This window comes from Jaculus jaculus, chromosome 5 (genome assembly GCF_020740685.1).
Source record: "Jaculus jaculus isolate mJacJac1 chromosome 5, mJacJac1.mat.Y.cur, whole genome shotgun sequence".
In the NCBI taxonomy this organism is placed as follows: domain Eukaryota; kingdom Metazoa; phylum Chordata; class Mammalia; order Rodentia; family Dipodidae; genus Jaculus; species Jaculus jaculus.
This window is the reverse complement of record NC_059106.1, coordinates 162,693,613-162,721,363: the sequence shown is the minus strand read 5'-3', so window position 1 is coordinate 162,721,363 and position 27,751 is coordinate 162,693,613. Positions and strand designations below refer to the sequence as shown.

The 27,751-nt window shown below is 44.6% G+C and overlaps 1 protein-coding gene and 1 pseudogene across 1 annotated transcript in view; one reads left to right on the top strand and one right to left on the bottom strand.

Annotated features, from left to right (window-relative positions):
• Positions 1-27,751, top strand: part of Erg (ETS transcription factor ERG) — a 257,702-nt gene that overhangs the window by 107,269 nt on the left and 122,682 nt on the right. The window lies entirely within an intron of this gene.
• LOC101610316 lies at positions 1,774-5,831 on the bottom strand (annotated as a pseudogene).

Here is a 27,751-nt window from a genome sequence, read left to right as displayed (position 1 = left end):
TAATACAGTTGTCTGGCCAAATATATTAATTTAAAGTGAATGCCTTAAAAAAAAAAGCATTATAGCTGTGAGGCATAGCATTCCACTGGCACCATCTTCGAAACTCATTTTTAGAGGATTCACGGAAAAGTATTGAAGTGATGTTGCCGGGATATAGGTTTGCAAGCACCATGAAAGCATCTTTGATCATTTTATGTGAGGCTTCTTTAAGTCGGACATAAAGAAGCTAAAAGGAAAAGAGACGTGTTCCAAAGCGAGCCAGCGTCTTTTGTGCTCACACGTGTGCGAGCGAGGCATGTTTCAGGCGTGTGCAGCCCAGGTGAGCTGGTCCTTTGGTCTGGCTGGATGCTCACCTGAGTTTCCCTTACTGAGACAGAGTTCTGTATGGGTTGTTTGGAAATGCTTTTAGAAATAGGGAATCCAAAATTTTGCTCAGGGGCTAGCCACGCATTCTACGATGGATTTTCCGAATTAAGTATTTTGTTTATTCTTTAATGCAGAAATCTGAAGCCTTGGCATGGCACATTTATTTTAATGCACCAAGAACTTCATTGGTTTTCAGGCTCGGAGAACACAGAGGAAAAGGACCATTCACTACTTTAGTGGCTGGCATATCTATCTCTATCTCTATCTCTATCTCTATCTCTATCTCTATCTCTATCTCTATCTCTATCTCTATCTCTATCTCTATCTCTATCTCTATCTCTATCTCTATCTCTATCTCTACCTCTACCTCTATCTCTATCTCTATGTCTATCTATCTACACATATTTTTTTTAATTTACTGTGCTCATGGTATGTGTGATCACGTGTGTGAGGGCAGGCACGTGTCCCATGATGTGCATGTGGAAGTCAAGAGGACCACTGTGGGGGTCGGTCCTTGCCTGCTGCTTTGTCTGAGGCAGGGTCTGTTCTTGTCCCTGAGTATGCCAGGCTGGCTGCCCTTCAAGATTTAGGGATGCTTCTGCCTCTGCCTCCCATCTTGCCACATGCATTCAAGGATTACAGATGTACCCTATAGCGTGCCACTTTCTACGGGTTCTAGGGATCTGAACTGAGACGCTCACACTTGCATGGTGGGCACTTTACCCACTGATCATCTCCCCAGTTCGAGTTCATCTTTCTGACTCAGTATCTCTAAGTCCTCGAGACGTCTGTTGGAGCACGGGAGACTTGTCGGGCTGACAAACATAATGTTATGATTTGGTTTCTTTATGTTTCTTTTAAGTCTATCCATACCTGACTCACCGTGAGAACGCCAGGGTGATGGCTCCAGATTCTCCCACAGAGAGCCCTGCGTTTCCAGCACATGAAGTTGAAGTTCAAGGTCAGGGAGCCTCATTCTCTTCAGAAGACCTGTGCTCACCCTGAACATGTCCAGGCATAGATTGAAGTTGGAACCTATGTTTGCTTTTTTTTTCTCCCCCTTACTCTGGTTCCTCAAAGCTCCTCTGTAACTTCAAGCTGAGCTGGTCACACAGGGCTCCTTTTGTCAGATCCCCACCAAGAATCTCCTGCTTCCAAACCAAAAGTGTTCCATTTCCGTTTCATGAAATCACTTTGCGTTTCAGTCCATTTCAGACCTTATTTTCCCAGTTGGAAGTGGACGCCCACAAACACTTTCCGCTACACGCCCCTCCTCTATTTTGTGTGTCTTAATGCATGGGGGGGGGGGGTTGGGTGTGTTTTTTCTTGAGCTCACGTGAAACTGAAATCAGCACCCTTGACTCATGACCATCTGTCTTGTCAAAATCTCTCTGTGTCCAGTTATCACTACTTGTCCATCTGCCCCTGTGAATAATGGGAAACTGACAAGCGGACCTCACACCCTTTGTTATCTGAGATCATTTGGTTAACACCTGGGCTCCTGTTCCCGAATTCTCGTGGCCTCCAAGACAATTTAAACATGAGCTCTTGCAATAGTTTGGCTTCCCTGTGCATGAAGGGGCAAGAGAGAAATCACATAATAATAATAATAATAATAATTCATCTTCCTTACATAAGCTGCTCCTTCTTGAAATGGCCTGCATCATCATGCAGACAGCTGGTTCAATGGGAAGATGTGTGCGCAGTTTTCTCTGGCCAGGCCCTGCTCAGCTCACTGCGTCTTCCATGTGAATGTGTCCCTCCAAACTTGTAGAGCCATGCTCTGTAAATTGGAAGCACACGTTTTCACACCATCGCCCAGCTGCAGAGGGGCATGGAAACGCTCCCATCTTTGTTCATTCTTGCTTCATCCCTGTGCCATGGTCATAAAAATTCAATTCAAATTTTCAGCCTTTCAAAGAAAACCACAGGACACAATTTTTAATCTCTTGAGATTTGTTTGCCTCCATCCTACATAGGAAATGGCCATTTCCTCAATCGTTCTTAGCCAGATTTATTATGAAGCAATTAGAAACATTTTATCTCCAAAGTTAGCTTGCTAGTTATTTTAAAATTTTATTTATTTATTTATTTGACAGAGAGAAAGAGGAGGGGAAAGAGGGGGGGAGAACATGGGTGCTCCAGGGCCTCCAGCCACTACAAACGAACTCCAGACACACGCACCACCTTGTGCATCTGGTTAACGTGGGCCCTGGGGAATCGAACTAGGGTCTTCAGGCTCTGCAGGCATACACCTTAACCACTAAGCAATCCCTCCAGCCCTGCTAGTTTTTGTTTGTATCTAAAATCTTTTCCCAGCTGAGAAGGAGGGTATTTTATCCTAAGTGGAGCAGACATTAATTAGGGAAAATCTGGAAGGTGGGGTGCTCTGTTTACACAGACCCTTCTTCTAAGAGTCAAGGAATGGGCCAAGCTTTAGGAGGAAGTGTTAACTTTCCTATAAATTCCTGTCCTGGGGTTGGAGGGGAATGTCCTGGGAAAAGATGCAGATGGCCACATATGTGCTGATGTCATCAGACTGGAACTTACCTCGAGAAGACACGGGCCTTTATGGCTCCTTTTATCTGTGAACTGTTTCTGGTTCTCCTCACCGAGGAAGGGTCTCTGTGAATAATGATGCCCTGACAGCCCTTTGGTGGGGAAGCTGCACCAGTGGCCACCAGATGTGCAAGGGCAGGCACTTCGAGCTTCCTGACGCTCGGGGCTTGGGAGCCGCACATGTTTTTGGAGGTTGAGCTTATGCCTATCTTTGCTGATGAGAGGCCAAGTCTGACACCATGTTTCTGTCTCCTTACCAGCTGAAGAAAGTTCTGGCTAGGCCTGTCACCCCAGCATTAGAAGGGCTGAGACAGGAGGCCTACCAGTTTAAGAGACAGCCTAGGCTACATACGAAGCCTCTGTGTGCAAAACAACAGTGTGTGCTGGGTTAGAATGTGAGTTAATCATATATCATTATCACCGAGCACAGTCTCTGTCCTGTGCAGGATGGGTAAGGTTTGGTATGACTACAACATAGCTGCTCCCCACATATATTTCCATTGGCCCTTTTAGCTAAATGATAAATATCATGTGCAACTTCTGAAACAGAGAGTCTCGTGATTAGGCAGTCATAGCTATGGAATCTTATAAGCCCACATGAGACTGTGGAGAACATTGGCTACTGTGAACTTCTGAATTTTCCACTTTCACTCTGGAGTCCTGAACAATATTATGAAATGAGCCTTACTAAAGCCAGGCTCACTAGGGGAAGCTCACCTCTCCAGTGCCCTGCCACTGACCCAGGAACCAGGCACGTGTGTTGGGATGCAGTTCTCCAGGGTGGAAGGGGCTGCCGCCTCCCCAGAACACCTGGTCACCCCAACTGGAAGCGGAGAGGAATTTGTCATCACACACTGCCAATTCTGCACCTGACTGCCGTCTCCCCACCAACATGATGGGTGGCCTGGGGGCCCCCATTTGCCCATTCCTTCCCCACACAGAGAAAGAGGCCTTTCTGGGAAGCTCTCTCAGTGGCCTTAGGTTGAGCAGCTGGAACTCCTGGAACCCGCGGGGAGCAAGTGGAATCTTACAACGCCTTGAGGTCAACACACTCAAGCCTCCCTTCAGCTCTCATTTCTTTTTACTCCAAGGCCATATTCCTGCAGTCCTCATTACTCCTCCATGGGTTTTGCTTTCTATACCATCTTGGATATTCTCCCATGGACACATTCCCAAGGCCAGTGCATCTTTTTCTTTTCTAACATTCTTTTTTATATTTTTATTTATCTGAGGAAGAGAGCGACAAAGGTGGAGAAAGCATGGGTGCACCAGGGACTCTTGCTCCTGCAAATAAACTCTAGATGCATGCACCACATCTGGCCTTACGTGGGCACTGGGGGATCCAACCTGGATTATCAGGCTTTACGCACAAGTACCTTTGACCCCTGAGACATGGCTCCAGCCCATCAGCATGACTTTCTTTTTTTTTTTTTTAATATTTTTATTTATTTATTTATTTGAGAGCGACAGACAGAGAGAGAAAGACAGGTAGAGGGAGAGAGAGAGAATGGGCACGCCAGGGCTTCCAGCCTCTGCAAACGAACTCCAGACGCGTGCGCCCCCTTGTGCATCTGGCTAACGTGGGACCTGGGGAACTGAGCCTCGAACCGGGGTCCTTAGGCTTCACAGGCAAGCGCTTAACCGCTAAGCCATCTCTCCAGCCCCAGCACGACTTTCTTAAACAAAATGCTGTCGTTTCCTTCTGTGCTTATGAAACCACCCCTGGAAATAACTATATTGTATGGAAAGCAGCAGAGTACAGGAGAGCTCTCTCCAAACCACCTCCACAGGGCTCAAGCCCACTGCTCCCCATTCTGATTTATTTTATTTTATTTTTCTCATGTGAGCAGGATTGAGTCTAAGGCTTAACCACGAGCACTTGGGGATATGGGCGCATTTCACGTTCAAACCACCTGCAGTAGCCATTTTACAGGACACCTGGAATATCCGTGACACCTTGTGCTTTTGTGCACAGGACAGAGGCCAGAACGTGACTCATGATTGGTCCCATGTAATTACAAGGTCTGGGAGCTCTTTCAGCACATAATAAAATTATTAAGAAAATCATTAAGCTTGAATATTTATCTATACACATGTGTACATACATATGAGCCAATAGTAACATAAGGTTAATAAGACATTCACTAAGATTTTCTTAAGCATAATGAATTTCTTAGTAATTTCCCACAAGTCATTTATCTCCTAAACAGAAGACAGATAAGCATGTGGACATCTGAAGGCTTTTAGTACTCACCCTGAGCCCCGCTCTGCCGGCCTTCCACAGGTGCTGGTTTGGTTCCTGTAGAGAAAAAGCTACGCAAATGCCTCGCTGACCACAGGAGCCCAATACTGACTTAGTCATTTTGCTGACTGTGTGACCAGGGAGTCATGACGTTAAGCTGAAGAAAGATTCGACAGATTTTCTTTTTCTTTTGTGATGGTGCTGGTTTTTTTTTTTTTTTGTAAACGAGACAAGGAGCAGGGCTGGTCCCCTCAGAAATGCAGGGCACACACCCAGGGCATTCAGACAATTCTCACTCCTCAGGTGATCACCTCCGAGTGGCTCCTGCTCCTTGCAAAGTCACTAAGACGATTTTAAGGTATCCCACATTTACTCCTGCAAATAAACTCTAGATGCATGCACCACATCTGGCCTTACGTGGGCACTGGGGGATCCAACCTGGATCATCAGGCATGCCACCTCACAAAGGTGTGGCAGGGGACAGTTGGAAGTTCGCACCGGACATCGTTATCGCCAAAGAGATCTTCAAAATCACAAAGTCTGCACGAACTGCCTCTTCGTTGTATGCCAAATCCATCAGAATCCTGGTGCTGCCTCCAGCTTTGTGCAGGACCACGTAGGGCCTGGAACCTTCCAGGAACAGCTCGTCAACAGCTGGCTTCATCTTGAGCCCACGATGTTGTGGGAAGATTTATTTTATTTTCAATTTAGAATTTAAAATTTCATTATGTCATTGAAAAATCACTAAGTCTTCAACATGCTGTTGAATAAAACTTTATTTTCAAGAAACAAACACACACAAAAAAAATGGGCCAAGGAAGTGACTCAGTGGGTAAAAGCAATTACTGTGCAAGCATTAACATGAGTTTGGATTCTGGAACCTACATAAAGCAAAGTGCAGTAGCAGGAGTCTGTAATCCAAGCATGCCTAGAGCAAGGTGAGAGGCAGAGACAGGAAAATCCCCGATATCTTGTGGATAAACTGGCTTGGTCTGTGCATATTAAATAACAAGAGATACTGCCTCAAACGACGTCAAAGGTGAGGGCTGACATCTGAATTTGTCCTCTGACCCACACATGCACAGCATGGCACGTGCACTCACACACTTGAACACACTTACACACACATGCACACATCATAAAGACATATACACAGAGATTAAAAAAACAAAAGAATCCAGGCTGGAGGGATGGCTTAGCGGTTAAGGCACTTGCCTGCAAAGCCAAAGGACCCAGGTTCGATTCCCCAGGAGCCGTGTTGCACAAGGGAGCACACACATCTAGAGTTTGTTTGCAGTGGTTGGAGGCCCTGGTGCACTCATTCTCTCTCTCTCTCTCTCTCTCTCTCTCTCTCCCTTTCTCCCTCCCTTCCTCTTTCTCTGTCAAATAAATAAAATATTTTTAAAATAATAAATAAAAATTTAAAAAGCCATTTTTTTTTCCCCAAGAAGCAAACTTCAGAGGCACCCATTGGTTGGGACAAAACTGCATGTGATATTTCTCAGTGAATTGCAGAGGAGGACGACTGTGATGTGCCCAAGTTCAGAACAGGGTAGGTTTCGTGATGAATTGTTATTCTACTATTATCTTCCTGTGATGATCTCAGCATGCAGTGTACCTGAAAAACCAGTTACCGCGGTGACCATGATAATCCAGCGTGAAATGCAGACCCAGACACCTAATCAGGAATGTTGTAAACGAGTTGGAGTGGTGATGGCAGTAATCCAGTGTAGAGTGCAGATCTGGCCACCTAATCAAGAACTTTGCAGACCACTTAGAATGACCACAGTTATCTAATGTGAAGTGCAGAGTTGGTCACTTAGTCAGCCACTTTGCAAACATCTGTGTCTTTTGAATTGATGTTATGGCTATATTTTTTCCCTTAAGTAATTGGGAACATTTTAAAAAAACAAATTAAAAAAAACCCCTTTGCTTTGGATATTGGAAAATTGGAAGCAGATTAACTTTCTATTACAAAAAAAGGAGGGAAGCCAGATGTGGTGGCACACACCTTTAATCCTAGCACTCAAGTGGCAGAAGGATCACCATGAGTTTAAGGCCACCCTGAGACTACATAGTGAATTCCAGGTCAGCCTGGGCTAGAGGGTGACCCTACCTCAAACAAAACAAAAAAAGAAGGGAGTAAGATGAACTAGTAGGCACAGGTCTCAGATAAGCACATATTAGGATTCCTGCCCCTCCAAACCATGCCCAAGCCAGATGCACTTCTAAGCCATGTAGAGAAAGGAATGCCAGGCCACTGGGCACAGGTCGCTGGAGAGCATGTGATCCTCAGTTCTCACTGCCACACCTGGCCGCTGCCTAGAGCAGGGAAGACCAGGCAGCTAGGTGCAGACTCCTGCCCTGACACAACTAGACCCCAGGCCCGTTGAGTTTGTGATGGAGATGTGTGTGTACTGCCAAAGCAGTCCAGCTCCCAGCCCACCCTGTGTCCCCTAGTGGAGCTGCTGTTGCTACATTCTTAGAAACACAAAGGGATTATCACTAGGTGAGCAAAACTAAATGCAAAAAAAGGAAACACAAGAAACCAAGGCAAGATATCTCCAAGAATGTCGGGTCTCATAGCAGAAGCCTCTAAACAAAGAATTCCAAAGTACAATCATGATAAATATACACAAAACTCTTAAAAAGAACATGAACAAATGTTAGAATGTAATCAAAAGTACCAACTGAAACAGCTCAACAGACAAATGAACAAAATCAAATGGGACACGAGCAAACACTTGAATGAATTCCCCCAGAACACAGACAGGAACTAAATGCAATGAGAAAATCAAGTCATAAAATGAAAGTGAACATGAATAGATAAACTGGAGAAAAACAAAATGGAAATAAAAAAATGAAATAACTCAATTAAAAATTTCTGGGGACCTGGAGAGATGACTTAGTGGTTAAAGGTGTTTGCTTGCAAAATGTTCAATTTCCCAGTACCCACACAAAAGTAGATGGACAAAGTAGCACTGTATCTGGAGATTGTCTGCAGTGTCAGGAGGCCATGGTGTGCCCATTTTCTCTCAAATAAATAAATATTAAAATAAAAATAGCTCCTAGGAAAGCCATACTAATAGAATGGACCATGTATCAGGACTTGAGGACAGGACAGAGGAAATACAGCAGAAGACCAAATTAACTGACAAATTAAAAAAAGTATGTGCAGAACATCATAGAAATGTGGGATACCTTAAAATGATAAAACATTTCAACCACAGCCATAGAAAATTTCTTCAATAAAATTACAAAAGAAAAATTTTCAAACCTTTTGAAAGAGAGATTCATTCAGATACAGGAGACCTGCATAGCACGTCGAGCAGACAGGACCAGAAAAGACATTGCCCACATCATATTATAGCTGAACCACTAAACATACACACACACTTTATACTCAATAAGGGGAATGGCTCAACAAGAGAGTATTATAATTATAAATGTACCAAACACATGTGCTCTGAGTTTTATTAAGCACAATCAACTACACAAAGTCAGAAACATACCTTAACACAATAATAGTGTGTGACTTTACTACTCCACTATCTCAATAGGCAGATCATTTAAATAGAAAATGAATAAATAATGGAGCTAAATGACACCATAGATCAGATGTATATAACAAACATCTATATAATATTTCATCCAAACTCTACAGAATACACATTCTTCTTAGAAGCTCATAAAACCTTCTCTAAAATATGCCACATATTAGGACACAAAGCAAGTGCTCAAAACATTTAGGAAAACTGACATAACTCCTTGTATTATTTTCAACCGCAATGTAATAAAGCTAGAAATGAACAAGAGAAAAAAGCAGAAAATATACAAACTCCTGGATCTTGAATAACACATTATTGAACGATGAATGGGTCCCTGAAGAAATCAAGAAGGAAATTGAAATATTCCTAATATTGACTGAAAATGAGAATACAACATATCAAAAACTATGGCACATAATGAAGGTAGTCTTAAGAGAGACATTTATTTTTTAAATGTTTTATTTCATTTTTTTGTTTGTTTATCATTTTTATTTATTTATTTGAAGGTGACAGAGAGAGAAAGAGGCAGATAGAGAGAGAGAGAGAGAGAGAGAGAGAGAAAGAGGGAGAGAATGGGCGTGCCAGGGCCATAAGGCACTACAAATGAACTCCAGATGCTTTCGCCCCCTTGTGCATCTGGCTAATGTGGGTCCTGGGGAATCGATCCTTGAACCAGGGTCCTTAGCCTTCACAGGCAAGCACTTAACCACTCAGCCATCTCTCCAGCCCTAAATATTTTATTGTTATTTATTTATTTGACAGAGAAAGAGGGAGGGAGGGAGGGAGGGAAAGAGTGAGAGAGAGAGAGAGAATGGGTGTGCCAGGGCTTCCAGCCATTGAAAATGATCCCCAGATGTGTGCACCCCCTTGTGCATCTGGCTAACATGGCTCCTGGGAAATTGAACCTGGGTCCTTAAGCTTTTCAGGCAAATGCCTTAAGTGCTAAGCCATCCCTCCAGCCCAAGAGAGGCATTTATAGCTGTAAATGCCTACATTACACTCAAAAAAGGTCTCAAATAAATAATGATCCATCTAAAGATTTTGGAAAAATAAGAACAATCCAAACTGAAAAGTATCAAATGAAAAGATGTTATCAAGATCAGGATAGAATTCAATGAATTAGAAATGAAGTAAATAATTTTAAGAATTGTTGTAACAAAGATCTAGTTCTTCAAAAAGATAGGCAAGATTGATCAACTCCTATCCAAATTAACCAAAAGAAAGAGAAAGAGACCTTAATCAAGTTTAGAGATGAGAAAGAAGATATCATAGCAGATACTAATAAATTTGAGAGAATCATAAGCACATATTTACAAACCCTATCTATCACCAAACTGGATAATCTAGGAGAGTGGATGAATTTCTTGACACATAATGGTCTCCCAAAGTTAAACCCAGAGGAGATAAATCATTTCAATAGAGCTACCAGCTACCACAACTAATGAGGCTGAAGGAAGATAAAAAAAATCTCCCAGCCACCCCCCAAAAAAATCCAGGCCCAGATGGACTCACTGCTAAATTCTACAATACCTTTATAGAAAAACTGAAACTATAGCTTCTCAAATTAGTTCATAAAATTGAAATGGAAAGAATGCTCCCTAACTTGTTCTGTGAAAGCAGTACTATACTAATACCAAAATCATGCAGATACAACAAACAAAATCATAGGCCAATATCTCTGATATACTTAGACCCAAAAGTCCTCAGTAAACTTCTTTCATATTGAATTCAAGAATACACATCAAAAATATCATTCACCTTGATAAAGTAGGTTTCGTACCTTGATGCAAGGATGGTTCAATATCAACAGACATAACACATCATGTAAATAGACTTCAGGAGAGAAGCCACCTGATTACCTTGGTAGATCAAGAAAAGGCCTACAACAAAATACAACATCCCTTCATGGTAAGAATACTGGAGAGACTAGAGTTGGAGGAATCGTATCTCAACATGGTAAAGGCTATGTAAGCCAGACCTAAACCCAACATTGTACCAAACAGGGAAAAAACTTGAATCATTCCCACTAAGGTCTGGAACAAGGCAGAGTGTTTGCTCTTCCCACTGCAATTTAACATATTCCTTGAACTCTTAGCTAGAGTGATAAGACAAGAAAAAGAAATATAACAGATGATATGATTCTGTATTTAAGAGACCCCAAAGCCTCCCCTAGTAAACTCCTCAAGCTGATAAACACTGCCAGCAAAATGGCAGGATGTAAAATCAACACACAAAATTCAGTAGCATTTTTACACATCAATGACAAACATACCAAGAAAGAAATCAGAGACACAGTCCCATTTCCAACAACCACATGAAAATAAATATTTTGGATTATCCATAGCCAAGGAAATCAAGACCTCTACAATGAAAACACAAAAACACCGAAGAGAGAAACTGAAGGAGACTCAGATGTTGAAATAGCTACTTTGCTCACAAATTAATATCATGAAAATGGCCATCCTACCAAAAAGCACTATACAGTTTCAATGCAACTCTAATGAAATTTCCAGCACCATTATTCACATACATAGGGGAAAAAAAAATCTCAAAACCAAATCCAAATGGATCAAGGACCTCAATATAAAACCTGAAACTGTAAAATGACTAGAGAAAGAAGTAGGGAGAATACTCCAAGATATAGACTTAAGGAAAAGACTTTTTGAATAAGGCCCCAGTAGTCAAAGGGAATGCGACACTCAACCGTTGGGATCTCATGCAACCACAAAGCTGTTTTACAGATAAGTAAATCATTAACAGAGTCGACAGACTCTGGGATTTTCTCTGGGAGAAAATCTTTACCAGCTATACATACAACACAGGGTTAATATCTAGAATATACCAGAAACTAAAAAAACAAAACAAACAAACAAAAAAAAAACTGAATAGTGACCCACTCAAAAAAGAAAAATGGGGCAGGGAACTGGACATAGAGTTCTCAGGGGAAGAAATACAAATGACCCTATTTCTAAGTAGAGTTACTGAGGTAACAGAGTAGGTCCTTAATCTAATATGAGTGGGGTCCCTATAAAGCGGGAATTTAGAGACAGAAACATACAGGGATACCAATGTGAGGATGAAGGTAGGGTCTGAACTATACTCCTGTGGGCCAGGGAAAGGCCCATGGTAGGCAGAGAGGGCTGGAGGAACTCTTCCACAGCCTGAGATGGGACCCTTCCTGCCGCTGCCTTCATCTTTAATGCCAGCCCTGTGGAATTAGGAGACAGTGAATGTCTGCCGCTGAAGCCATCCTGCTTGTGGGCCTTTGTAAAGGCAGTCCCTGGGAACTTGCGCAGTCCTGTTGAGTGAGCTCAGAAGTCTGGAGATCCACGTTGAGACTGAGTCATTGAGGACATTCCCACACAGTTCCCCATGTTCTTGTTGGATGAGAGATTGCTAGGGTAGATGACTCAGGGAGTAAAGTGCAGGCATGAGGACCTGAGAGGGTATTCCCACACCCCTATGTTAAACCAAGCTGGGGTAGTGGCATGTGTTTGTAATCCTAGCACAAGACAGGCAGAAGCAAAAGGATCTCTGGGGTTCACTGGCTAGTTAATCACACTGAATCAGTAGCTCTGGGTTCACTGAGAGACCCTGTCTCAAAAAATAAGGTCGAAATAGAGGAATACACCCCATGTTGAACTTCTGGTCTTCACATGAACACATGGGCACACACACATTCCAAACAAACAAACAAAAACAATTTACTAAGGGTGGTTGTTCAGTAAACTCTGACCTCAGATATATTTTTTTTAAGATTTAATTTTTATTTATTTATTTTTTAGAGACAGAGAAATGGAGAGAGGGCGAGCAAGCGCACATGAGAGAGAGAATGGGCACACCAGGGCCTCTAGCCACTGCAAATGAACTCCAGACACATGTGCTACCATGTGACTTACATGGGACCTGGAGAATTGAACCTGGGTCCTTAGGTTTCACAGGCACGTACCTTAACTGCTAAGCCATCTCTCCAGCCCTGACTCCAGATATTTTGAGGACAAGGCACCTCACTATTAATTTGAGTTCCTTTCTGGTCCTTGACAGATGCTGCCTTCTGGGGGAAGTGGTAGCTCTCTCTCTCTGCCATCCGTCCATATGAAGTGATGGTGTGGCTCCATTAATGAGGAGCAGGGGCAGAAAACACTGGCAAGTCACTTTTCAGTCCCCTGAAAGCAGGATGTCTCCCTTCAGCCCTCACTTGTGAGCTGGATCTGTGATAGAGTTCGGGCTAGAGAACTGATATTCTCAGGAATCACTCCACAGCCACTGAGCGAGGCACTCCTCAATGTTCACCCAGCATTCACCATTCACTGAGTCAGCAGGGAGTGACCTAGGAGACTTCTCATACTGGAGAGCAGGTGGCGCACACCTTTAATCCCAACGCTTGGGAGGCAGAGGTAGGAGGAGTGCTGTGAGTTCAAGGCCACCCTGAGATTATATAGTGAATTCCAGGTTAGCCTGGGCTAGAGTGAGACCTTGCCTTGAAAAAAACAAAACAAAACAAAAACAAACAAACAACAACAACAACAAAACACAGATCCTGTCCACATCAAAGGTTCTGGCTCTAGGTCAGAGCAGGCCCAGGTGTCTGCATTTCACATCGATCAAGTCCTAAGAGCTGAGGCCATACTTGGAACATCTCTGATTCCTAAGACTTGTCTCTACTCCCTTCTGGAATGTTCTTCCCATAAGGTTGGTTTGATATTCTGCCCCTGAATTTTGCCAATGTCAGGCATACCATGTTCGTGGTTCCTGAGGCCGCTACTTGGCTGACTTCTAAGAGAACACCCCTCACGGAGGTGTTGGGGGTCCCTTATGGGAAGTCAGTTTCAGAGCTGAGGATGAGGATAAGCAGCTTTTCCTTACAAAATGGTGGCCTTCTTAATAGGTGATAGAAGCTAGATCACTGTTTCTTCCTCCTTCCTTTCAAGAGCTAGGATTTTCTTAATGGCTATAGCTTTCCTAAAAAATCTTTTAAAATTTTTATTTATTATTTTGAGAGGGAGATAAAGAGAAAGAGAATGAGAGAGAGCGAGAGAGAGAGAGCGAGAGCGAGGGAATGGGCATGTCAGGACTTCAGCTGTGAGCACACTGGAGATGCTGGTGCCCCCTTGTGGCACGTGTGCGACATTGTGCACTTGTGTCTGTGTGTTTGCCTACGTGGGATGGGGAGATTCGAACATGAGTTCTTAGGCTTTGCAGACAAGCACCTTAACCTCTAAGCCGTCTCATCAGCCTCCTCAGAATTATTAACATACTCTTTAATTCTTCCATGCTTTTCCACATTTAAAGCTTTATTTTAAGCTTTCACATGTTAAAAACATTTGTTTTTTTGTAGTATCAAGGGTGTAGCCCAGGGCCTTGCACATGTTAAGCAGGGTTACTGAGGCAGGCATTCCTGTCTGGTGTGCAGAGAATGGCATACATCTCCTGGTCACCATGACTCTGAGTTTCTGTTTTCAAGGAGTCTGGTCCATCCATGGTTGGTTTGCTCCTTGACATTCCAGCCCTACCCTCCAGCTGCACCCAGAAGACGAAAACAGCTTCTTTCTGTAAGCTCTACCTCTCAGCTATATTCTGCCCTTAATAATATTTTCATACCTGTGCTTTCCACCCATCTTAATTCAAAAACTAATATTTTTATAACAAAATGGGCATATAGTTGATATTTTGGTAAACAGTTTAATCAAATTATGCGTAATCATTGTAAATAAATAAAATGACTTGACAGATTAAAACAGTCTGGCTTGTAGTCTTATTTGTCAGGCATATCTTTTTCCACCATGGCATAACCGCTGTGATTTGGTATGTCACAGATGGGTCTACTGATTTACTTAGGTCATTCATACATACTCCTGCTTGATTTAGACCAAATTCTAGGGATAGGTTTTTTTGGGGGTTAGTGGAAGGAAGGAGGGATAGAGAGAGAGATTGAGAAATTTACATTTTTCTTCATCACCGTGGCTTTTGTTCCTGTGTTCAAAGGATTTGGCCCATGTGAAGGCTTTTCTTCCTTGGTATTCACCCTCTTCCTCTAGCTGTACCTCAGGAGGGGAGAAGGGCTCCTTTTTGCAAGCATCCCCAACTCTACCCTCACACAGCACCTGTCTTTAACAGACCACATGGGAACCCTCTCAACTTCTTCTCTTCCTCAAGAGTCTCTTTACACCTCCATATATTTGAATTCATGCCCCACCCTCCAGGTCCTAGTCAAAAACCGTGTGAATTTTATTTCCCGATCACTGACTCTTTGTGTACCACCGTTCATCTCCTTGCTTGAAAGATAAACGGACTGGGGTCTTTGTCTGGATTCCCTGCGGGGTCACTTCCCTCTCAGGCAATGGTAGCATTTTCGCCGACCCGTGTGTCAAGCAACAGTAGGATCAGCAGAGGGGTTGGAAAAGGCTTTGGAGTCTCAGCTTGATTTTTTTCCCCCTCTTCTCCCAGTTGCAGCAGGTTGGAGGCAGGATCTCTCAGTGACCCAGAGCTTACCAATTAGGAAAGACTCTGTGACCAGGATGCCCCAGCACTGAGAATCCAAGTGCGTACCATCGCACCCAGCATGGAGATGGCACTCAGGTCCTCGTGCCTGGGAGGCAAGCACTTCACTGAGCTGTGTCCCCAGCCCACTTATCCTGCCTCCAACTGGAAGTGATGCTGCTTGAACAGATCCACGCTGGGGCAGGAAAAGTCAGTGGCAGCCGTACGAGGCCTGTGTGATTGAATCACTGCTGGGAAGTCTGGGGCTGAGGGAGTTTCAGGCAGATCTTGCAGTTGTCTTTGCAGTGGTTCCAGGGACTCGCCCTTTGGAAGGACCCGTAGAGACACATACATTAAAATGCTGATTTTTTTTTTTTTCTTTTTGTCCCAGCAAGCAGTGGTAACGACTCCTAGCCTAGTGGTCGGCTCATGGCTGCCACTTGGTGTCATATTTGAATTTACACTCTGTTTATAGAAAGCTGAGCCAGGAAGACGGATGGTGTTGGCAGCTGATGAAAGCGAGTTAAGCTCCACTTTTGACACTGAGAGTCGATGTGAGCTCAAGTCAAACCTTCCATCGTCCTTCCAGGTGGGCAGGGCTGTGGGACTGGCCAAGTCACTGTCCAGCTTTGGTCAGGTCTCAGATATTCCAAAGAGGGGACTGATGGGGTTGAATGGTGCCTTCTAAAACACATCTTTTAGAGGTATGAACTAACAAAATAAATGAAAGAAAATTGGATTAATTTTATAATTCTCCCACTTTGATTCCAGTTTTGGAACACCTATGAAAACAAAATGTCCCTTAAAGAGAGCTCCACATTGACTTTGGACATGAGAACTATGTGTTGGCTGGAGAGCAGGGACCGTCAGGCATATATTTTGAGATACGTGTGAGGTTTGGGGGAGTGGTGAGAGGAGAGTGGGGGTACGTGGGAGGCTCCTTCAGGCACTGAAGATGATCACTGGGCTCTGTGGAGCTTTTCCAACAAATTCCTTTGAAATTATGTTTTGAAACCAGACCCAAGTCCCTTCTGCTATTGACTGCTTTTCTGTGAAACAGTATGGGAAACGTTGTGCTAGGTAATCCATGTGTCTTCCACATGGGTGACTAGAGTTGGGCTGAAAATCACAGTGGTAAATGGGCTGAGAATCAGACAGACAAGGCTATTTTGTGGATAACAGATTGGAGACATAGTTCAAGTTCACCACTAGCTTCCTGGTTGGAGGGTTCTTGGTTCCCTCCCTGGGTCCGCTTTTCTCTTGGGCTTCAAGTCAGGGCTGGGCCTGTGTATGCTTTCGTTTCTTCCTCTAAGGGATGGGAAGGAAGGCAGTACTGCTGCCATGAGAAGTAGCTGAGGTGATTCACAGACATAAAGCCTGTGTTGTGAGTTCTGGTCTGTGATGTACTGAGCCACTGTGTATCGTTATTATCGTACCAGAAGCCCTTGTTATGTGAAATAGAAGAAAGGCTTCACCTAGATACTTTTGCTGAATATTTCTGGGGAGATGTCAGTGAGGTTTATTATACAAATGAATGTGGAGCTGGAGAGACTGCTTAGCGGTTAAGGTTAAGGCGGGCAAAGCCTAAGGACCCATGTTTGACTCTCCAGATCCCACATTAGCCAGATGCACAAAGGTGAGGCAAGCGCAAGGTCACACATACCCACTAGGTGGCAAAAGCATCCGGAGTTCTATTGCAGTAGCTGAGGCCCTGGCATGCCAAATCTCTCTCTCTTGCTCTCTCTAAAAATAACTTAAAATAAATAAATAAACATGGATGCGGCACTGCATGAGACATCTCTGTCCCCTCTTTGGAACATCTCTGCAGCTGTTTTCTGGAGGCCAGGGAAGGGTTCAAAGTGGCATGATAGGTTGCTTATTTGCCCTAGTAAAAGCCCTGTGTGATAGCTGATTTTTAAAAATCTGATGAGCAGGGCTGGAGAGATGGCTTAGGGGTTAAGGCATTTGCCTGCAATGTCAAAGGACCCCGGATCGACTCCCCAGGACCCACGTTAGCCAGATGCACAAGGGGGCGCACGCGTCTGGAGTTCATCTCCAGCGGCTGGAGGCCCTGACACACCCATTCTCTCTCTGTCCCTCTTTCTCTGTCAAATATATAAATAAATGTAGATAAAATATTTTTAAAAATCTGATGAGCACACAGGAGCTACCTGGAAGACAACAGCAGTATGTAGGTGTGAACCCACACTGTTTTGGGGCACGGCTTCCCTGCGATGCCATCTCTCTCCTCCCTGTGTGTTTGTGTGTAGAAGTTAGAGGTTGTAGGGCTGTAGGGCACTCCTCAGGGAGGGAACCTGGTGTGTGATCCAGTGGCATTTAATAAAATGACTTTGAATGGAAAACTGGTCTCACCTAGACACAAAGCTTCCTTTTATAAACCAGTTCTTCAGAGCCAGGGCTGTTCCCACATGGGCAGTAACCCCCCAGCCCACGCAGAACAGCAGTTTCCACGTCCAACAGGAATCGTTTGCTTAAGCCTATCCTTTCTTTTGTTGTGGAATCTCTGTCATGTGTATCTGAGTAGATGGACCCAGCAGGACAGCTCAAGTATCAACTGAAAACTCACATGAAAGCAACTACTTGGGCTTTGAAATGGGCTTGAAAAATACTGAATTAGACAAAGATGTGCTTTTTTTTTTTGTCTAGTCTGAAAGTGATGTATGAGACAGAATCTGTACTGAGCTTTGATAAATAACTAGAGATTATTTTGAATCCAACTTTCACATTGAGACATGAAGCTACACGTAGATAATGACTGGATTGAAGTGAAATGTTTCCACATGGCTGAGCTACACTGTAGGCTGTTAATTAAAAATAGTTGGAGCGTTTTAAGTTTGTCAGGAAACCAGTAATGGAAGAATCAATTTTATAACTTTCAGATAGCTTTAATTGCACAATCTATTTGTCATACTGAAAATACGGGAACACAATATGTGTTTGGGTTTAAATTTATGGCATCCTCTTCTTGAAACACCAAAATAATACTTTTCAAGTGTTAGTAAATCAAGACAAAATCCTTCTATTAATAAATCTATAGATTCATAAGATAAAGGAACCAAAACTATATTTTTTTTGTGAAGAACATTACTCCAGAAATAAATCTTTCCATGCATTTGAGAAAAAGTACACATCTTATTTCATACCTTCTAATTGAATTAGCTACATCTGACCAAAGCTAACACATGAAGCAGTTCATGGTTAAAATACTTAAAAGCATGTTTCCCCTAGCAATGGAGATGATCAAACTTAGGATCGGAATTGCCATAGGAAGTCCCTTCATTGGAATTCAGGTATTGTCACCTCTGTATACTCAGTTAGGCTTTGCCACCATTGTACCTGAGCTGGAGCGCCAATTCCTCAAACACTTTTCATTGCTTTAGTATTTTACTGTAGTTTTTAAAATGCAAAACCTGAGTGCATGCTTCTGCAAACAACTCAGTGATCTCATTTGTACCCCACTCCTGCCGTGTTTTTTTCACTCTCTGATGCATTCTGCACATATGTAGAAGGAGACTTTCCCCAGCACTGGATCATCTTTTATTATTTTTTTTTTAAGGCTTGAATTTTATTTTGAAACCCAAATACCATTAGATGTTTATTTATTTATTTGAGAGAGAGAGAGAGGCACAGAGAGAGAGAGAGAGAGAGAGAGAGAGAGAGAGAGAGGGAGAGAGAGAGAGAGAGAGAATGGGCATACCAGGGCCTCCAGGTGTTGCAAATGAACTCCAGACATAGGCGCCACCACGTGCATCTGGCTTACGTGGGTCCTGGGGAATTGAACCATGATCCTTTGGCTTTGCAGGCATGGACCTTAACCACTAAGCAATTTCTCCATCCCTGATCAGCTCTTAACTTAAGTTCAATGCTTTATCTCTTCGTATGGTTCCGTTCTTTGAGCAGTCTTTGTCCCAAAGATTTATTGACTTTTTGTAAATGACATAACTAAGTGTTTTAAAATGGGAACGAAGGAGTTTAAAGACCTTAACGACTTTCTGCTTACTTGTGGGCTGTGAGCAAGGTACTTAACTGCCCCATTTCCACACCTTTAGCTATAAAACTGGTTATAGCAGACACTGAGTCAGTGGAAGGGATAGGCTCCTTCCATAGTACCTGTACCTTCTGAATGTTGCTTGAGAAAGCACGTAGCACTTGGGTGGCTGGCCTCACTTTCAGATCATGACACACATCTCTGATAGGCCCTCACTGAAGGCCAGAAACCCTTTGGCTCGTCTCGTTCTCTGCTGGGATTCTGCCAGAGAGTCTCAAGGGCTGAGTTCAGTTCACTCTCCTGAGTTCACTGCCCTCACTTCTGCTGAGAAATGGGGTCTGAGCTTGATCTTCCCAACTACCCATCTGATGACTTATAACCTTCTATCCCAGTTGGCAGCTGGTTCCTTTTGGGTATAACAGTGGGCATATCCATGAGAACTTTGGACTTAAAGTTCGAGTGTTGATCCCTCTCCCCCCAGCTCTTCAAGGTAGAGATACTGTCTTCCCAGTTGCTAAGGCCACAAACTTAAACATAGTCTCAATTGCAGACCTTCTCTGGTCTTTGTCCCCAGTCTGTCACCATCCCTGTGAACTCCTCCTCTCACACCGTCCCTCTTGTGCATGGGTACAATAGCATCTTACAAGGGCTTGTGCCAACACTGGTAAACCTTTCTTCTCAAAACATTCTTTTTAAAAATTGTAATATATTTATTTATTCGCAAGCAGAGAGAAAGAAAGTTACAGAGAAGAAAGACAGTCAGAGTGAACGGGCACTCCAGGGACTCTATCCCCTGCAAATGGACTTTGTGCATCTGGCTTACATGGGTACTGGGGAGTTGAACCTGAGACCTTAGGCTTCATAGGCAAGTGCCTTAACTGCTAAGCTAGCTCTTGCAAACCTTTTTTTTTTTTTGTTCCCCTTTTTATTATTGGAAGGGGAAAGGGAGAGAGAGAGAGAGAGACTGAGAGAGAGAGAGAGAGAGAGAGGTGCCAGGCCCCTTTGCCACTGCAAACAAACTCTTGAAACACGTACCACTTTGTATATCTGGCTTTATGTGGGTACTGGGGTATTGAACCTGAGCCGGTAAGCTTGACAAGCAAGCGCTTTTAACCACTGGGTCATCTCCTCAGCTCTCAAAAGACTCTGTAGAAAACCTTTGAGGCTGTCAACCAGGATCGGACAATTCCAACTTTATCTCTGGTGCTGGTGGCTTCCAGCCGCGTGGAGACAGATTCCAGGTCATCAGCAAAGTCCATCTTTTAATTTTTTTTTAATTTATTTATTTGAGAGCGACAGACACAGAGAGAAAGACAGACAGAGGGAGAGAGAGAGAATGGGCGCGCCAGGGCTTCCAGCCTCTGCAAACGAACTCCAGACGCGTGCGCCCCCTTGTGCATCTGGCTAACGTGGGACCTGGGGAACCGAGCCTTGAACCCGGGTCCTTAGGCTTCACAGGCAAGCACTTAACCGCTAAGCCATCTCTCCAGCCCCAAAGTCCATCTTTTGTTCTCCATGCAGATACCATTGTCAGCTAATGGCACTTAGGCATCCTTCCTTCCCTTTGATGGTTCAAGCACATGGGTGCCTTAGGAAGGGGTACCTGACTGGCCCTCTGGCATAAAGGACTGGACTGTTTCTCTAGATCACGATGTGGCTGACTCCCATTTCTTGTACAGCGTTAACTTAATGCGACCAGCCTGTTAGCAAGGGGCTCCTCCTCCAGCCCAGACACTCTCCTGGGAGTGACCTGGGCCATGAGAGGCCCTCCTGTGACTCCGCCTCACCCAGAGCTGTTTTCACACTACAGCAAGGCTGTCATTTCTCCACAGCCAAATCACTCATGTCCTCGGGATGCCTGTGGGCAAAGCTTTGACCTGCTGGTGTAGCACTAACGTAGCCCTGGAGGGTTTGGTTTGCTCGTTTTTTGATGTAAAGGAGGTACTGGGATAAAAGGTGTTTTATACAGAGAGCTTTACATGACCCTCAGTGTTTCCTTCATCTGGAAACTTACCAGGTAGTAAAGCACTTCTCAATTGCTCCTTTGGCCCTGTTTCTCTATGTGTGGCCAGAGTCTCAGCCCTAAATGATTCCTGTGGTTAAATACATAGTGTGGAATGAGGGGACCGGAGAATGCGTTCCGGGCATGTTCTATCTGTAGAAGATGGAACCGATAGGCGGATACATATTGCAGGGGCTGGAGAGATGGTTCCATAGTTGAGGCAATTGCCTGCAAAGCCCAATGACCTGGGTTCAGTTCCCCAGTACCCACATAAAGCCAGATGCACAGTGACACATGCATCTGGAGTTTGTTTGCAGAGTCCGGAGGCTCTGACACACTGACATATTCTCTCTCTCTCTCTCTCTCTTTCCATATATATATTTGTCTCTCTAATTCTCTATACTTACAAATAAATTAATAAAATCATATATATGCACACACATACACATATATTATGAAGTGGTTTTATTTGATTGGTTTACACGACATGGAATGGGTAGTCTAGGCTTGACATGGTGAGTTGAACCTGGAAGCTGCTCAGACCACAAGGCTGGATGCCTCTGCAGTCCCAATCTAGTACAGAAGCCCTGGAGGACTCCTGGAGAGCCACTGCTCTTCAGCCGATATTGGAAAACTGATGAAGCTGGGTTCTGATACCAGCTAAGGCTGGCAGCAACAGTGTGGATGCCCTCGCCAGCAAGTAGCAAAGGCCCTGCTTTCTCCTTGGACCTCTTTACATTAGAGTTGCCCCCTGGAAGAGCTGCCCATTCTGGGGGAGAGCTTCTGCCCTTCAGTTAACCTATCCTGCAAATGACCTCTTACTTTATTTCTGATCTAACCAAGTTGATCATTGAGATTAAGTATCATAGTTGCAAATACATTTTGTTCCTTAAAGTTTTTTTAGTTTATTGATTTTTAATAAAAACTCTTCACACATAGACTCCCTCTCCCCCACCCCAATTCTATATTTAAAAAGCCCTTTATTGCCCCAGTCCCTTCCCATCTCATTTTATTTTATGACCTTAAGTACCAACTAGAACTGTGGCATAACTCGTGACTACTGCAATGATCAATGAGCAGTCTTGGCCTTTCCTCCTGACTTCAAAGGATTCCATTTTAGAGCTTTACCATGAAAGCATGTGGTTCACTGTAGGTTTTCCAAGATGGTCTTTTTCACCCTGATGGGGAAATAAAGTTCCCTTTTTTTCTAATTTGCTAAGACATTTATCACACTTATTGAATTTCATTAAATATATCTATCTCTTGTTTAAAATATATGGATTTTCTTTACAATACATATTTCCTAATGGACACTGATAACAACTCGTTATTCTTGGGATAAACTGAACTTTGTCACAGTAGATTTTATACATATATATATATATCTGTTACTCATTTGAGAGGGAGAGGAAGAGAGAGAGAGAGAATGGGCATGCCAGGCCTTCTAGCCACTGCAACCGAACTGCAGATGCATGCATCACCTTGTGCATCTGGCTTACGTGGATACTGTGGAATCAAACATTGGGTCCTTAGGCTTTGCAGGCAAGCGCCTTAACCACGAAGCTGTCTCTCCAGCCTAATTATTTTATTTCCTGTAGTGTTGGATTTGATTCTCTATGATTTTGTTTTGGTCTTTTGTGCTTGCATTTGCTGATGAGATTGGCCTGCAATTTCCTTTCTTTACGAAACAGCGTGCATGTGTGCAGTATGCTGTGTAGGTTCGTGTGCCAATGGGCGCACTCAGGGTCCCCACGTGCAGAAGCGAGAGGAGGTTGTCAAGTGTCCGCCTCCTCTGTGAGGCCTGTAATTTATTTTCCTGAGGAAACGACCAGGGGAAATGGAATGTCTCACTGACTTGGAGCTCCTTGTTTCATGGTTAGACTGGCCAGTGAGCATCAGTTGAGACTCGTGGCCCCAATCCCTCACTGGGGTTGTAGGTATGCACGGCCGTGCTGTTTTTTTTTTTTTTTAAATTTATTTATTTGAGAGCAACAGACACAGAGAGAAAGACAGATAGAGGGAGAGAGAGAGAATGGGCGCTCCAGGGCTTCCAGCCTCTGCAAACGAACTCCAGACGCGTGCGCCCCCTTGTTCATCTGGCTAACATGGGACCTGGGGAACCGAGCCTCCAACCAGGGTCCTTAGGCTTCACAGGCAAGCGCTTAACCGCTAAGCCATCTCTCCAGCCCGTTTGTTTTGTTTTTTAACACGGGTGCTGGGGACGGAACTTAGGTCCTCATGTTTGCACAGCAAGTACCCCTCCGGATTGTCTCCCTAACCCTCAGCTACGTTTCTGTATCAAACTTACTCCGTTTCCCTTGGTTGGGAAAGGTGATCTAATTTTTCAACTGTATTTTAGAATTTGCTGATGAATGAATCTGGGCCTAGAATCTCTGCCTGCTTTTCCTGCCCCGTCCCCTTGGAGTTTTCCTTTAAGAAGTTTTGAGGTCATTCAGTGGCTGTAACAGTGACTGGAGTTCAGACTTTTTGTGTCTTCCTTTCGAAAATTTTAGTGTATTTTATTTTCCAAGATATTTAAGCTGGGTGCCGTGTCAGCCACCTGAAAACCTCCCATTTGGGGGGCGGAGGCAGAAGTATTGTGAGTTCTGGGCAGTCCCATGTGTGCCATGACTGTGTCCTTGCCATATTTGTGGGCAAACCAATCAGACCCATGCCCAGCTGTGCCTCTCTGGGTAGTCTACCTTGTCTCTTCTCTGAAGTAACAGATAGCGTCACCACCTGAGGCAGCCGTACATTTGATTATGTTTTAGTAAATAGACAGTGGTGGAGTGTTCAAAAATAGTGCAGAATGGATCGATTTCTTTCCTTGGGAAGTCATGAATCATTTCTGTATCTACTGAGTTTTCTTTTCTTTTTTCTTTCTTTCTTTCTTTCTTTCTTTCTTTCTTTCTTTCTTTCTTTCTTTCTTTCTTTCTTTCTTTTTTTTTGGTTTTTTGAGGTAGGATTTTACTCTAGTCCAGGCTGATCTGGAATTCACTATATAATCTCAGGGTAGCCTAGAGCTCATGGCGCTCCTCCTACCTCTGCCTCCCAAGTGCTGGGATTAATGGTGTATTAAAGGCTTTGAGTTTTCTTTTTAATTACTTATTGCTTTTTAAAATAAAATGGTGATATTCATAGCCCCCCCCCCACTCTCTTCCTTGCCCCAATTCTTCTGGAGGTCTTTATTCAGTGGGGTTCCCTTGCACTTAACATTTATTCTGGAAATTCAAATTCAAGGAAAATGATTGAAAATCAAATTGGTTTCCTTGCTAGGGAAACATTACTGTGGTTTATAGACTATGAGCTGAACCCTCTTCTATGTTCTTCCATTTATAAAAGCCTGATAATCCCAAGGAGTGCTCTTTGGGGAAAGGGTCATGGTCAGGGCATCTAATCTTCAGTGCAACCTCTGTCAGATTGGGGTTGGTCAAAGGTGACGATTGTGTCAGCCAGAGCACATTGCGGTGGGGGGGGGGGGGATAGCAGTGCCCTTTTAGGAGAGCTTTCATTGCTGGCTCTCTTCCGAGGGAAATCTATGTGTGGTCAGGGAAGTGGGTTTCAATATGGACTGTCAGTTCTTTGCATTTTTAAGTGAGGAAGATGGTTAAAAGGTGGCAGTTTTGAGTTATTAAGAACGACTTGGATTATTCAACTTCCAAGGTTGCGGCTGGCCCGTCACATCTGGTTTGGGTTTGCAGTCCCTGATAAAGGTGCGGGATGCGCGTGTGTCCCCTCGGCTCTCCCAGCTCTTCGAAGGACAAAGAGCTCCCCACTCCAAAGGCACAGGAGTACTTTTTAACTCTCGTTTATGGATTAGGCGAAACCTCTTAGGTTAAGGGTCACTGAAGGCAGTTGAAAAATTTCTTTGTGAACTTCCCAGTCTTCTGGCTATTAAAAAGAAAAAAACAATAAAAATAAAAAGAGCAAAGAGCTCCCCAGCGCAGGAATTCTATAAAAGAGAGCGGTGTGTGAGACATATTAATGCTTTCCATTCCTGTTGAGAAGCTCGGAGCAGCTTTGAGTCAGATGGAATCAAATAAATATATCAAGTCTTGGCTCAGTCTGGAGATGAGAGCTGGCTGCACTGGCTCCCTGGAATCGGAGTGACCAGGGCCTCCTCTACAAGGGCTGAGTTTGCAATTCAGGTGGGGCCTGGAAGTGGTAGGCGCTTGTAGTCACAGCTACTCAGGAGGCTGAGGCAGGAGGGACGTTAAAGTAGAGGAGTTCTAGGCCAGTTGGGCAGCCTTGATCATGAAAAACAAGCAAAAATAAAAACAAACCAAACAAAGCCCAGCAATATCAATCATAAAAGCATAACTTGGGCTGAAGAGATGGCTCAGTGGTTGGGGGTGCTTGCTTGCAGGGGTTACTGGCCTGGAGTCATTTCCCCAGTGCCCACATAAAGCCAGATGCATAAGGTGGTGCATGTATCTGGGGTTCGTTTGCAGTGGCAGGAGGCTCTGATTATCTCTCTTCGTGTTCATTACAGCCCATCATGACCCGTGGAGTCTCCATGGCAGCCTAGAAGCCTTAGAGGCCTGGCAAGGGACAGAGCCCTTGATGACTAGGGACCAGTGTTTCAGAAAGTAGAAGACTGTTCTTTTCCAGGCTGGGCTTTTTCATGTCAGTAACACCAAGATGTAGTTGTTCCCTCACTCACGAACTCATTCGTTCATTCTGTCAGCGTTTGCTGGCTTACCGATGATCCTCTCGCTGCTGGATGTGGTCAGACCTGTACTAAGAAGGGAACTCCACCTGCTAGGGAGGCAGAAGTCCTCCTACAGCCCATCGGAATGTCCCATTTCTAAATGCTTTGAGTGTGGCAATCAGGTGAGGACTTGCTCAAAAAGGAAGGTCTATAGTTGAACACGGGGGATGAGAAATTGATAGGTTTCCATGAGAAGCAGGGTGGTGACAGGGTGGTGGCCTCTCTGCATCTAGTGTGTGGGAGAAGGGGTGGGCATGAGGGGGGCAGGTGTTGGCGATGGGCTGGTGGCCTCTCTCTGCATCTCTGCCTTCTCAACAACTACTGTATGTTTGTGATGTGGAGGCATGAGTGATGCACAGTTTAATCCCAGGTGTCATATCGTGTATCTTCCTGTGAAGATCTCAGGGTTAGCTTAGAACGTGGATAGAAGTCAGGACAGTGGTGAAAGTACTGGGCATACTGTGTCCAGAGTTGAGAGAAGGAGGGTGGTATGGTCCTAAGCCGGGCCATTGTCACCCCCTCAGGTGAGACATGGGGTCTCAGTGTGGACAAACTCAAGTCCAACTCTGAACCGTTGAGTGACTTGTCCTGACTAGCCACCGAGAGGGCTATATTGTCCTTCCCTGGCATGCCTGGGCCCTGTGGACACCCTTCTCTCCCCTCCATGCTCTCCCCTTCCCCCTTCTCTCTCCCTCCCTTCCTATATCTGTTCTTCTATTCTATGCACACGGCTTGTGCAGGTTGACAGCCACCACGGGATCGACTGAGGGGGTCTTGGGACTTTGCTGCTCTTTGGGGAGAATGACATGGTGGCCCCGAGGCTGCTCAGTGTGTGCTGAGGCCTCCTTTGAACGCATCTGCATTGATTTGTGGTGGGCAATGGGCCCAGGTGGATCAGTGACTGCTTGGAATCCCTGACCAGGTGGGGCTGGGCCCTGGCCTCTGGGCCCCTGGTTTCTCCGGACTGTCGTGAAGGCTCCCCTCCTCTGACATGTCCCGAGGGGGTAGGTGACAGGCTGCTCCTTTTCTTTAGCTTCTGTCTGCCAACATAGGACCACCCATAGGCATCATGTACTGGTGATGCTGGGAGCCCGCCACTGTTGTTCCCTGTGCCTGGGTCTCACCTCCCCCCAGTTCCTCACAGGCTGGCAAGGCCTCCTGTTATAGTTACCTTCACATTGCTGGCACAAAGCACTTGACCAAAGGTAGCTCATGGAAAGAAAAATTATTTTGGCTTAAAAGCTCGAGGGGAAGTTTCACGATGGCGGGGGAAAGACAGTAGAGCAGAGGCTCGATATCGCCTCCTTGCCTCAGCTGGTGGCAAAAAACATCAGGAGGGTGAGCCAAGTTCTGGCAAGGGCCCGCTGGCTGTAACATCCCTAAGCCTGCCCTGAACTACACACTTCCTCCAGCGAGGCCCCACCTCCCAAGCTGTCATTCCCTGAGGACCAAGCGTTCAAACCACGCGAGTGTACGGGGGACACTTAATTCAAAGCGCCACACTTCTGCTGTGCCCCTGCACTGCCCCCTGTCTACTGCGTAAAGCTGGTGCCACGCATGAGCGGAGCGTGTTTCCCACTCACGAGAGCAGTCCAGAGGCTGAAACGCTGCTTAGGGATCCTGCTGTGTGCCGTGAAGGCAGACCTCAACTCTGCTGGCAGAAAATACATGGCGACTACAACCCCTGACTTCTGAGGTGGTGGTCAGACCCTGACCACACCCACTCCATCCACAGCTCAGACCCAAACAAGCAACTCTCACCCGCTGAACTGGCAGGCTTCGTGTAGGAAACACAGGAAAAGGGGAAGAGAACTGATAGCAGGCATTCTTTTTT